Genomic DNA, 11,886 nt, shown 5'->3' with positions numbered 1-11,886 from the left:
CAGAAATCCGCCTGCCTCTGCCTCCCAAGTGCTGGGATTAAAGGCGTGCACCACCACGGCCCGGCCCAACAACCATTTTCATTTGTATTGTCAAGCTGCAAGCTGTACTGAGCCACTTAACACAATTGCCTCCTACACCTCAGAAAACACATGAATTTTGCATATTTAGTGTTAAAGCCAAATAAATATCCCAAAGGTTTTGTTAAATGCTTTCTTTCAAATATAATATGGAAATAGCTGTGCTGTCCATGTCACAGAAAAGCAAATTAAGTAAAAGGTGAATGTGAAAACTCTGCTTTCCAGAACTTGCCCATGACCCCGAATGTAAGCTACATGAGCAGCTAAGGTTTACTTTGGAAATCTGAACTTCTCATTAGATGACTAGCTGCTGTCTACTAGTCACCAATGCAAATGCTGTCTTTAGAGGCTTGCAATGTTCCACTTATGAGAACCACCAGCACGCAGAAAGCTTGCATACACGACCCCAGGAAGAAAGAAAACGTGTGCCGGTATATTAGGCCTACCTCTGCTGATTGTTCAGAGAAGAGTGTCGGACTCTCTGGTGGTAATTCTGGCTTTCTCTCTCCTTGCAATTTCATCTGTTAGCTGTGATCTCTGGAATTATTTTTCCTCCCTGCTGTTGTCAGCCAGTTCTGATGTTTAGCCCCTTCATCAGTTGCTCATTTTCTTTCGTCTGGCTTATATGAGGGAGCTCTGGGAATGTCCTAGTGTAAGCAGTAGGGAGATAGTGGGAGGGGCTGAGGGTCTGTGTCTTCAGTCTGTACCTTGTCTGTCTGTGTGAGCCTGGCAGTGCCATAGCCACAGTCCCTCCCCCTAGAGGTTTGGTCTGTTTTTAATTTCTTTCCCCCCTGAGGTAAGCAGTCTCCTTTCTTAAAACTTTTCACCTTTGAGGCTGCTGCTGAGAAGGAGCTCCTCCCTGTTGTAGACTTTGGCTCCCATCAGTAAAAAGTCCCATATCTGAATTGGGAAGTGGCTCATTCTTTAAGTCTGATGGCAAGGAGAAAATCCTTTATAATAAAATCTCTCCACAATCACAGAGGGGCACTCCCTCCTCTTCACGCAAGCATGTGACTGGATGATATGGTTGCCATGTTCTTGGATGAGGAGGTGGCCTGGCATTTCCCTTGGTCAGGATCAGGTGGTCTTGTAACTGCCTTGGCACCCTGTGGTACAAGATTTCATTCTCTGTGTTAACAGGGTGCTTCCTTGGTGTCTTTACAAGGCTGAGTAGGTCTCACGTAAGGCCCAGGCAGATCCCAAGACCAGAGCATTTCATAAACAGGAGTTTCAGGGGACCTCCCCTGTGTGGTATATAGGGTGGTGTGGCAAAGACCAGCTTTTTCCTCAAACAGGTGCCTGCTTCACCTGCCTACCTCCACCTCACTTACAGTGACTTAAGACATCTTACTTTAGGGTCATAGATATAACCCTGTGCTTACTAACCTTCTCTTATGAGACCTGCGTGTCCATTCAGATGAAATGACCTCAGTGGAACCACAGGTTGAAGCCCAGTCAGATCCCACAGCCACAGGGCTATGGGGCCATTACAAGCATCTACACATTCATTTACCATCCATTTAGAAGTTATACATTCCAAGTTTAAGTTGCTAGTATGGGGGACAGGAGAGATGGCTGGGCAACTGGTGGTGCTAGCTGCTTTCCAGAAGCCCCAGGCTCTGTTCTCAGCACCCACATAGCAGCTCACTGCTGTCTGTGGCTCTAGTTCTAGGAATCTGATACCTTTGTATATATGTAAGCAAAACACGAATGCAATAAAATATTCTAAAAAATTCTAGACATTCTAAAAAATGTCTAGTCTGTCTATTTCTCTGGAGGCCAATATGAATGCCTTGGTATCCGTTTGAGGCTTTTATTTAGAGACTAGAACCACGTCCTCAGTACCCCACTGAGGCTCTGGATGCAATCTCCTGCAGAGTGGACAAGCCCACAATTGCTGCTTCTTGCCTATTTCCAGGAGTCCTTACCTGGTCTGGACATCTAACCTAGTGTCATCTTCTTCCAGCCAGAGATTCTGGTCCTGCATTTCACAGTCCCCTTGGTCCCTGAGAGGAGTTCCTGGAATCCAGTCCAGGGTGTGTACTTCCCATTTCCAGAGACTTCCAGTGGGCTAAGAGGCAGACTCTTTGGGCCAACTGGGGTTGTAGTGAGATCTCGGTGGGCCTCCAAAAATGTTGTGGGATTTTTTCCCCTAAAATAAGCACTCCAAGACCAGTAAGAGTGAAAGATGTCAGCAGTGGACTGAAACCAGGATGGCTTCTGACTTTGAAAAGCTTCCTTCCAGCTCCAGTTTATATTCTCATTTCATACTCTGAAAACCACAAGGTGGGGCAGGCAGGCAAGTTAAGATTTTGCAGAAGGTTATGTGGCAGTCAGCAGGTTGCTAAGGGCAACCCATTGTTTCAGGTATTTCTCCAAGGCTTCTCTGTTTCAGGTAGCAAGTGAAGTCATTTTTGGCAAATAGGTAGTATAAGCCATAAATCATCAAATAAACCAATAAATCAGTACCAAACAATAGGTGTTTTTTATCTTATTTCACTTCAATATAATTATGCAGTTTATTTCAGTTTCCTGTAAGTGCATGAAATTTTCAGTTGCAGCCCCAGCACTACACAATCCTGCATGTTTCTAAGGCCAGCACTGGGAAGGTGGGTACAGGAGGATGAGAAGTTCAAGGTCATTCCTAGTTACATTACCCAGCCTTGCCCACATGATATCAACCCTGCCTTCCCCACAAAAAGAACAGAAAAAAATGTATAAAAACCAATAAGCTGGCCCTATTGCTGAACACACCACACACTCCAAAACCAGGGTCCAGAAGCCCCAGAGCTGGGACAGACCTGAAAGCCCCTCCCAGTGTGCCAGCTCTCAGGGTACCAGCAAGCACCACGAAAGCTCCCAGAGAAAGGAGGCAACCAACAGCTCTACCCAGCTCTGGTGCCTAGGAACCACACAGTGGCAGGTGTGGTGTGACAGCCCTCAGGGTGCAGAAGTGGCATGCGTGCCTTGGCAGTTACTAATAGCTTGCTAATTGGATCTAAGATCCACTCAACAGGATGGAGAATATGCCATGTACTGAAAACCTACCTGTTAATTCTATTAATCTTGGCTGGGCAGTGGTGGTGCACACCTTTAATCCCAGCACTTGGGAGGCAGAGGCAGATTTCTGAGTTCAAGGCCAGCCTGGTCTACAGAGTGAGTTCCAGGACAGCCAGGGCTACACAGAGAAACCCTGTCTCGAAAAACCAAAAAAAAAAAAACCAAAAAAAGACCCCAAAAAACAAAAAACAAAAAACCAAAAAACCAAAAAAACAAAAAAACAAACAAAAAAAAAACTATTGATCTTGGATCTTGGAGAACCTGCAACCACTACTTTCCTAAAACAATATAGTCTGTAACAATCTAAACATTTGTCCTTATATCCAGACATATATGTGGTCCTCACCCCTCCTCCAGGAACTTCTTTTTGCAAGAGATAGGGATCATTACAAAAAAAAAAAATCACAACCAATCAAAATGCAGAGCTGTGGAGCTCAGTGCCAATGGCTACAATGAGAAAACATCCTGTCCCCAAGGCTCAGGAAACATTGTAGAAGAGAGGGTGAAAGACGTAAGAGCCAGGGGATGGGGTTTTCTGTGGGACCGTGTCAAATAGCAATGCCACAAACTATGCCCATAAAGTCTCACCAACATGGCTGCTGAGATATGAGGTGACTAAGGAGGTCAGCAATAGACATGCCCAGGCGAGTGGCCTGAATCCTACACAAAGAACTACAGGCAACTAGGGAATGCTAGGAGTGGGAGACATAGTCAAATAACGAACTGTTTATCCATAGCCCCGAAAAAATATATATGGCTAACATAAGCAGGTTATATTCAGGAATGTGTGTGTTTATACCTATATGCATGTAATAACCACTAATGAAATAAGAGGCCATGAATTTGAAAGAGAGCAAAGAGGGACCCATGGGATGTTTGGGGGGGGGGGATGTGTAATTTTATCAAAATCCTAAAATAAAGTGAAACTCAACAACTTGAGGTTGATCTCCGGGAGCTGTCTGCCCCCTCCACATGCATGCTGTGCACACACTTATGCACGAACATGTACACACATACAAATAAAATGAAATTGTAAAAACTAAGGAGAATACTCACAATGTGACTCCAAGTTACAATCAGGATTTAACTCCACGCGGAGTGCTAATGCGGAGGCGGGTGGGTGACCCTGACCTTGTCATGCACCTAGACACCATTTCCTGTCCAGTATCACCTAATAATACCATAAACCTCCACATACACCAACCACAGGCCTATACTGATACCAACTTTATTCCTAAAGGTAAAATGCCAGCATTCTCCAGGCTTATCAAGGTAGACTGAAAAAAATGAGCAGATGGGCTGAATAGAAACAGCAGAAAAAACAGCTTTCAAACTAGTCAAATGCACTAGACCAATGAAGGGCCCCCACGAAGGGCACAGCATTCAAACATGGACCCTGTAAGGAGGGTGTCTGACATCACGGTGACCACCCACTGAAGCAGAGACCTCTGAACTTTACCTAGGGCTTCAGGCCAGCGTGTCACCACCTACGTGGGCTGCTGTCCATCCACCTATCCACTCCTGCAGCTACACCAGTCCTACACCTGAACACTCCACCTGAGGCCTAGATCCCTGCTCTCTCAGGTTCTGAGCTGTGTCTCCAACAGCTATCCAGCTGGACTCCTTAATCCCTAAAGACGGTATTTGTGCCGGGTAGTGGTACAGCTCTTAACCCCAACATTTGGGAGGCAGAGGCAGATGGATATCTGGGAATGCGAGGCTAGCCTGGTCTAGAATGAGTTCCAGGATAGCCAGAGCTACATAGAAACCCTGTCTTGGAAAACCAACCAACCAAACAACAAACAAAACCAAGCAAACCAAACTAACAAATGTTGCATTGGTAGCAGCTATGGGCCTCTGCCTCCAGGAAGGCCTCTGTGAACTCGCTGAACTCTAACCTCCAATAGCCATTCTGTAATTCACATTCAAGTGTGAGGTGTAATGTGTGACCCCAAAGTTATTTATTTTTTTTAGATTTATTTATTTATTTATTGTTATATGTAAGTACACTGTAGCTGTCTTCAGACGCACCAGGAGAGGGCATCAGACCTCAGTATGGATGGTTGCGAGCCACCGTGTGGTTGCTGGGATTTGAACTCAGGACCTCTGGAAGAGCAGTCAGTGCTCTTAACTGCTGAGCTATCTCTCCAGCCCCCGAGAGTTATTAGTTATTAAGAGAGTGAGAACAGGACTACTCAACAAATCAAGTCAATAAAGCGATGTAGACTGCCAATTTATTACTCAGGAAATTCTAACACCATGGAGAGAGAATCGTGTCCATGTTTCTGACAGAGCACTCCCACACCAGGGCAACCTTCCAGGTTACCAGTGTCTTGGAACAGGCATGGCTGTGAGCTTGGAGGGAGGGGAACCATCACAAATTTCCAGGTTCTGGAGTTCTACAACAGTAAGACGCAGGAAGGGGGAGGGGGAGTGAGAGAGGGAGTGAGAGGGAGAGAGAAATAAGTCAAGCCAAGAGGTGAACTGCCTTCTTAAGAGGGCAGAGGCTGGGACATCTCTGAGTTTAGGGTCTACACAGTGAGTTCCAGGCCAGCCAAGGAGAAACCTCGTTTAATTTATTTTTTATTTTTATTTTTTTTTGTTTGTTTTTTGTTTTTGTTTTGTTTTGTTTTGTTTTTTGAGACAGGGTTTCACTGTATAGCCCTGGCTGTCCTGGAACTCACTCTTTAGACCAGGCTGGCCTTGAACTCAGAAATATGCCTGCCTCTGCCTCCCAAGTGCTGGGATTAGAGACCCTGTTTTATAAACAACCAACCAACCAACCATAAGGCCAGCCAAGAAGAGACCATCTTATGAGTAAATTAATGGAAGAAAGAAGGAAAGAAAGAGGCACCCAGTAAATAGAAGCGGGGAAGTCGAGGTGCTCAAAATCGTCATCTATGTGAGTTCTGGTCCTCCATAGTTATTTACATAACAAGCGCCTCTACCTATTTATGCTACCGTGTATCCGTCACAGGCCACCTAGTGTTTCCAGTCCCTGCTTACTGGTTTCTTTCGTTAATCCGTTTATCTCTCTGCATTCCCAGCTTCCCAGCTACTTCAGTTCTCAGAGCTACAGGCTGGCTCTGTCCCACCCACGCTACGGCCGCGTCTCAGGGTAACATGGGACCCTGGTCACCAGCCCCGCCCTTCAAGTGGAAAGTGACGGGGCTGCCTGCCGTTCAGGTCCAGGGGTAGCTGACGGCCTCTGTCCAGAACCCACTTCTGCAAAGTGTCAGGTGGGTCACGTGTCCCCAGGGGGCGCGGTCACGTGAGGGCTCGTACTATCACGTGAATGCTCAAGCCAATCACCGCGGCCTTGAAGAACGGACATTACGATTGGCTCGTTGTCCTCCCGGGCAACTCGCGAGATATTCCAAGTCAGGCCGGTCCCGATTGGCTGACTCGCTGCGTCATTTCCGTGCGCCAGCGTTTAGGCTAAAGCGCTCGTACTGTCTCCGCGGTCTACCTCCCTCCCTCCCCTGCGGGCTGTGGGGCAAGTTTCCGAACGTGGGTGCAGGCTGTCTGCGGTCATCACTCCCTTCCCGCCTAGGGGCGCGGCCCGCTCTGTCTGTTTCCTCCGTACGTCGCTGCCTTGTCCTAAGCCGGGGTGTGTTCGGGATGCTGCACCGAGGTTTCGTGGGACTTCCTGGCGCCGTGACTCACGCAGTCACGTGCGCCGTGGAGGCTGCGCCGAGCTTCTCTCCCTGTGGAGATGGCGGGTGCTTTCTCAGGGCGGACCTTGCCCTGCTTTCTGCATTCACTTCACTCATTCCTACAGGGATACTTGCTGTTATCCGCTTGCTTTTTTTTTTTTTTTTTTTTTTTTTTTATACAGGGTAGCTCTGCTGAGTCTCAACTCGGATGCTTCTGCCTCCACCTTCCAAGTGCTGGGATGGAAGGCGTACGTCAACACGTCCTTCTTACACACCCACTTTTGATTGCTCGCCTTTCCACTTGGCTCTTGCTGTTCTCTCTGTCCCCACATTTATCTGTACGTGCATTCATTAGACTTTGAGCCAGTGAGTGCTGGAGTTGGCGGTGTCCCACACGGTGCCAGACGGAAGTTACAGCGATGAGTAGGGTACTAAGGACACTGCTTGTACGGGGCTCACGGGCTAGCCTGCGGCGACTGGTTGGAGAGATGTTTTTGCAAGGTCCCTCTTGGCTGCAGTGTGGATTGTTTGAGAAGAAGGTGTTGGGCTAGCAGGAAAAGGGTAGACCTGCGGTGAGGATGAATTCAAAGTTTGAATGACTGCCAGAACCTTACTAGTTTCACGTGCCCTTTTGTGAAAAGGGAAGGGGGGCGGTTTAGGGAGACTGCTCAGCAGTTAGGTGCATGTACAGCTCTTCCGGAAGATCCGAGTTTAGATTCCGAGCATCCTAACAGGCTAACTGTCTATGACCCTAGCCACCAGGGGATCCAACACCCTCTTCTTGCCTTCGTGGGCACTTGCACTTATATGTATCAATCCACGCACAGAAACACACACATTTACAAAATAAAATCTTAAAGAATAGGAGTGTGCTCTGGGGTTTCTCACTTCTCGGCTTACATTTGCATCTAGCAATACTTTAGGCAAGTGAGGCTAATTCCTGGATTCTGTCTCTCAGCATGGAGAACAGTGCCTACTGCCTTGAGTAGCTGGCTTTACTGCTCAGTCAGTAAATTTTGGTGATGGCTAAGTTTTTTTTTTTTTCTTTTTTCTTTTTTCTTTTTTGGTTTTTCGAGACAGGGTTTCTCTGTGTAGCCTTGGCTGTCCTGGAACTCTGTAGACCTGGCTGGCCTTGAACTCAGAAATCCATCTGCCTCTGCCTCCCAAGTGCTGGGATTAAAGGTGCGCCACCACCGCCCGGCGATGGCTAAATTTCTAGAAGCGGAATTGCAGTCAAAATACGTGGCACCCTGTGTGGGGTGGAACACAGTTATAAAGCCATCATTCAGGAGGCTGGGTAGTAGGATTTTGAGTTTAAGGTCAGACTTTGTACATGGTAAGACTGTCTCAGAATGTTTTCAGCACTTAACTTTTGAGACTCAGATGAATTTTTAAGGGTCCTACAAATCTTCGAGCCACCCTTCCTCACCTGCCACTGGGATTGCTTTCTTTTTTTTGTTTTGTTTTGTTTTTTTTCGAGACAGGGTTTCTCTGTGTAGCCTTGGCTGTCCTGGAACTCACTCTGTAGACCAGTCTGGCCTCGAACTCAGAAATCCACCTCCCTCTGCCTCCCAAATGCTGATATTAAAGGCATGCATCACCACCGCCTGGCAGGATTGCTTTCTTATGCTTCCAGAAGCATTGATTAATAGCTTGAGATCTGCATAGGATGGTTCTACTGCCAGCGGGAGCCCCCTGCTTAGCTGCCTCTGCTGGCTTTGCACCCTCCTCTCTGTAATAGTCCCCACACCTGCATGGCATGCCTGTGTCTCTTCTGGCATGTAGATGGAGTTGGAATTGCTATTCTGGGTGTCTGCTGTCAACTTACCGTCCAGCTACCTGCAGAGGGCTGGCTGGAAAGTGAGGAGTGCCATTGCCCAAGCCCACCGGTGGTGCTTCCTGCTGCAGCCACAGTTCTGCAGAGCAGTGTAGTAATGGCCCATTAGATGCCTTTTCATGGTGTCGAGGGAGCCCCATGGAGAAATGCAGCTACCTCCCGTAGGTTCCAGGCCGTCACCAGTGGCAGGTGGCATCCCATGGAAGATCGGGCACTTGTCACTCACCATTTAAAGAAAAACCTCTTTCCTAGAGGTTGTTGGGAGGTCTGGGATCTTGCACACTCTTTCACTTGTAATTCATGACCACAGCATCAACTTGAACTTAGATGCTTGGAAACCTCAAATCTCCTTAAAAAGACTAGCACAAGCCGGGTGGCGGTGGTGCAACCTGTGATCCCAGCACCTGGGAGGCATAGGCAGGTGGGTTTCTGAGTTTGAGGCCAGCCTGGTCTACAGAGTGAATTCTAGAACAGCCAGGGCTACACAGAGAAACCCCGTCTCGAAAAACCAAAAAAAGAACAGCAAAACAAACAAAAACCTTGCCTTCTATTTCAATGGACCAGCTACCATGCTCCTGCTTAAGACCAACTCTTCTTCTGATATTCTGAGTTCAAGTCCTGTGTCCCTTTCATGAAGGGAAGTCGGAGCAGAAACCTGGAGAGAAAAACCACAGAAGACATTGCTTGGTGGGTCACTAACTTGCTTTAAAAATTTTTATTTAGGTTTCTTTTTTGGGGGGATGGGGGTAGGCGAGGACAAGGCCAGCCTTGAACTAACTTACTTTTAAAAATACACTTCAGAACCACCTGGCCATGCGGGGTTGCTGCTTTTCATTTCCTTCCTTCCTTCCCTCCCTCTCTCCCTCTTTCTTTCTGTCTCTGTCTCTGTCTCTCTCTCTGTGTCTGTCTGTTTCTCTCTCTCTCTTTCTTTTTCTTGTTTCCTGCATGGTTTGTCTCCTCAGTCATTGTCCAAGGGACTCTTGAGAAATTGTAGGAATATGTAGGCGCAGACTTGAAGCCTAGCTTGATCTTCCACATTGTGGAAGGGGACTGTACATCACTGGGCAGTGCCCTAAGGTCTTGCACACCACTAGGACAGAGCCCGGGGAGAGTGACTTCCTGGGGTATCCATGTTGGATTTTTTGGTTTTTCGAGACAGGGTTTCTCTGTGTAGCCTTGGCTGTCCTGGAACTCACTCTGTAGACCAGGCTGGCCTCAAACTCAGAAACCTGCCTGCCTCTGCCTCCCAAGTGCTGGGATTAAAGGCATGCGCCACCACTGCCTGTCTCTACTTTTCACTTTCAGTTGCCAATCAGGACAACTCTTCACAGACAGATCTACAGAACGACCAATAATGACAACTACCTAATGGAGGCTCCTTTCTCAGGTGACTCAGATATGCTGAGTTGATAGTTAATGATAACTAGGTGCCAGCCAGAGGAGGAGTTTGTCTCTTGGGAAGAGATTTTACACAGTTTCTATCAACTTGAGACCACTTTTCAGAACACATTGGAGTCTTGCCAATGTTGTGTGGGACTACACTTAACCAGGACTGCTTAGTTATACATGCCTCTTGTCTTCTCTCTAACCCTCAACCTCCTGTTAGTACTCTAAAGATAGACTTGAGGGTGGGGAGTCAGCAGGGCTCATTTGTTTCCTTCCTAATGTGAACACACTGAATTTAATCTTGTCTGCTTTTCCCAACTAGTCTCTCTAATTATCATACTGAGAGAGTGGGCAAGCCTAGCTTTTTTTTTTTTTTTCAAGCCTAGCTTTTTAAGGCTGCTAGGGCCCATGTTTTGACGCTGACCTCTGGTAACATTAACAAACTCCACATAAGCCGTTTTCTGCTAAACACAAAGGCCTCTCTAGTAAGACGTGGGATCCCCCTTCCTCTTCCCCTCCATGCTGCTTCTCCCATTCCCATGTTGCCTGGGTCCTCGCTCTCTTGGTTTTCAAGCACTTGCTGCTGGCCTCTGTGACGCTGCAGCACCTGAGTTCCCCTGCTTCATGGCCACACTCTTGGCTCTATATCTGCATGTGGAATGTGTCACCTTCGCTTCTCATGCAGATACACCAGCAGGTTGCCTTTTCCCCAGTATAATTCCAGTTGCCCACAAATCAGCTGACCCTGCATCCTAACTGAGACACGCCCTCCCCCTTCTCAAGAACCTCCAATAGGAACCAGCTCGCAACAGCGCTTGGGGTCAGCTTCACCAACTGTACCAGTTTCTTTAATGTTTAAGTGTGCAGTTTTCTGAGGAAGAGTGTCCATTCTTCATGTGGAACAAACAGTTCCTCAACCCCTCCGTAACTAGCCTGTCTCAGTCCATAGTAACAAAAGACTGTGTCATTTTAGCATTCTACTTTTATGTGTATGGGTGTTTTGCCTACTCCCTTCCTCTGTGTGTGTGTGTGTGTGTGTGTGTGTGTGTGTGTGTTTGGTGCCTGTGGAGGTCACAAGAGAGCATCACAACTGCAGTTATAGGTAGCTGTGAGCCACCATGTGGGTGCTGGGAATCAAACCCAGATCTTTTGGAAGAACAGCCAATACCCCAATACCCTCACTCACTAAGCCACCACTCCAGCCCTGGGATGGGTAATTTAAAATTTGTAAAAATTAGTGATTTTGTCTGTATGAGTATAGGTGTGTGTGTGTGTGTGTGTGTGTGTGTGTGTGTGTGTGTGTGTGTTCCACATGCACATGTTGGGGTCAAAGGACAATTTGCATGAGTTGGTTCTCTCCAGCCACCATGTAGGATGTAGGGACTGAAGTCAGGTCGTCAGCCATGTTCATTAGCACCTCTACACATTCAAGTGCTTGTTTCCTCCCAGGCTAGGACAGCGCTGTCTCAGGCTGTGCCCTTCTGCCCTCCTCAGTGGGCTCTTCAGTCTCATTTCCAGAGGTTTCCATGTTCTCAGATGGGCTGCAAAGCTGACCACAGGTGCTTGATCCTTCTTTTTTGCCCGTGTACTGCTTTATCTGTCACTGATGTGGGCCAAGTTCATAAACTTCCCTGCACTCTATTCATCTTGTGAGGGGAGCTGCTGGGAGACAGGTTAACTTTCCCCCATAGGGCACTGGCCTTTGTCTCCAGCTCTTAAAGGTAGCAGCTATGCCATGATTATCCTGCCTGCTTTTTCTTTGGGGTACTGGGGTCATGATGGGTATACCACGCTGATAATATGGTCTGTGTAGTGGTGGTGGGATGGTGGGGGTTTAATATCAGCTCTGCTCTTGGAGGGGATGGATAC

The 11,886-nt window shown here is 47.5% G+C and overlaps 2 long non-coding RNA genes and 1 other non-coding gene across 3 annotated transcripts; 1 reads left to right on the top strand and 2 right to left on the bottom strand.

The window, feature by feature from the left end:
- Nucleotides 1–5,355: 5,355 nt before the first annotated feature.
- Nucleotides 5,356–6,399, bottom strand: LOC116080739. Its single transcript, XR_004114583.1, has 2 exons — nt 6,145–6,399; nt 5,356–5,537 (listed from the first exon to the last, which is right to left on the bottom strand). It is a non-coding gene; the product is annotated as an uncharacterized LOC116080739 (long non-coding RNA).
- Nucleotides 6,400–6,571: 172 nt separating this feature from the next.
- LOC116080301 lies at nt 6,572–7,658 on the top strand. Its single transcript, XR_004114384.1, has 2 exons — nt 6,572–6,720; nt 6,977–7,658. It is a non-coding gene; the product is annotated as an uncharacterized LOC116080301 (long non-coding RNA).
- Nucleotides 7,659–9,563: 1,905 nt separating this feature from the next.
- LOC116081259 lies at nt 9,564–9,768 on the bottom strand. Its single transcript, XR_004114771.1, has one exon. It is a non-coding gene; the product is annotated as a small nucleolar RNA SNORA73 family (small nucleolar RNA).
- Nucleotides 9,769–11,886: the final 2,118 nt, after the last annotated feature.

Source organism: Mastomys coucha, unplaced genomic scaffold (assembly GCF_008632895.1).
Source record: "Mastomys coucha isolate ucsf_1 unplaced genomic scaffold, UCSF_Mcou_1 pScaffold6, whole genome shotgun sequence".
NCBI lineage: Eukaryota > Metazoa > Chordata > Mammalia > Rodentia > Muridae > Mastomys > Mastomys coucha.
The sequence above is the reverse complement of the archived record's forward strand: the minus strand, read 5'-3'. Positions and strand labels throughout refer to the sequence as shown.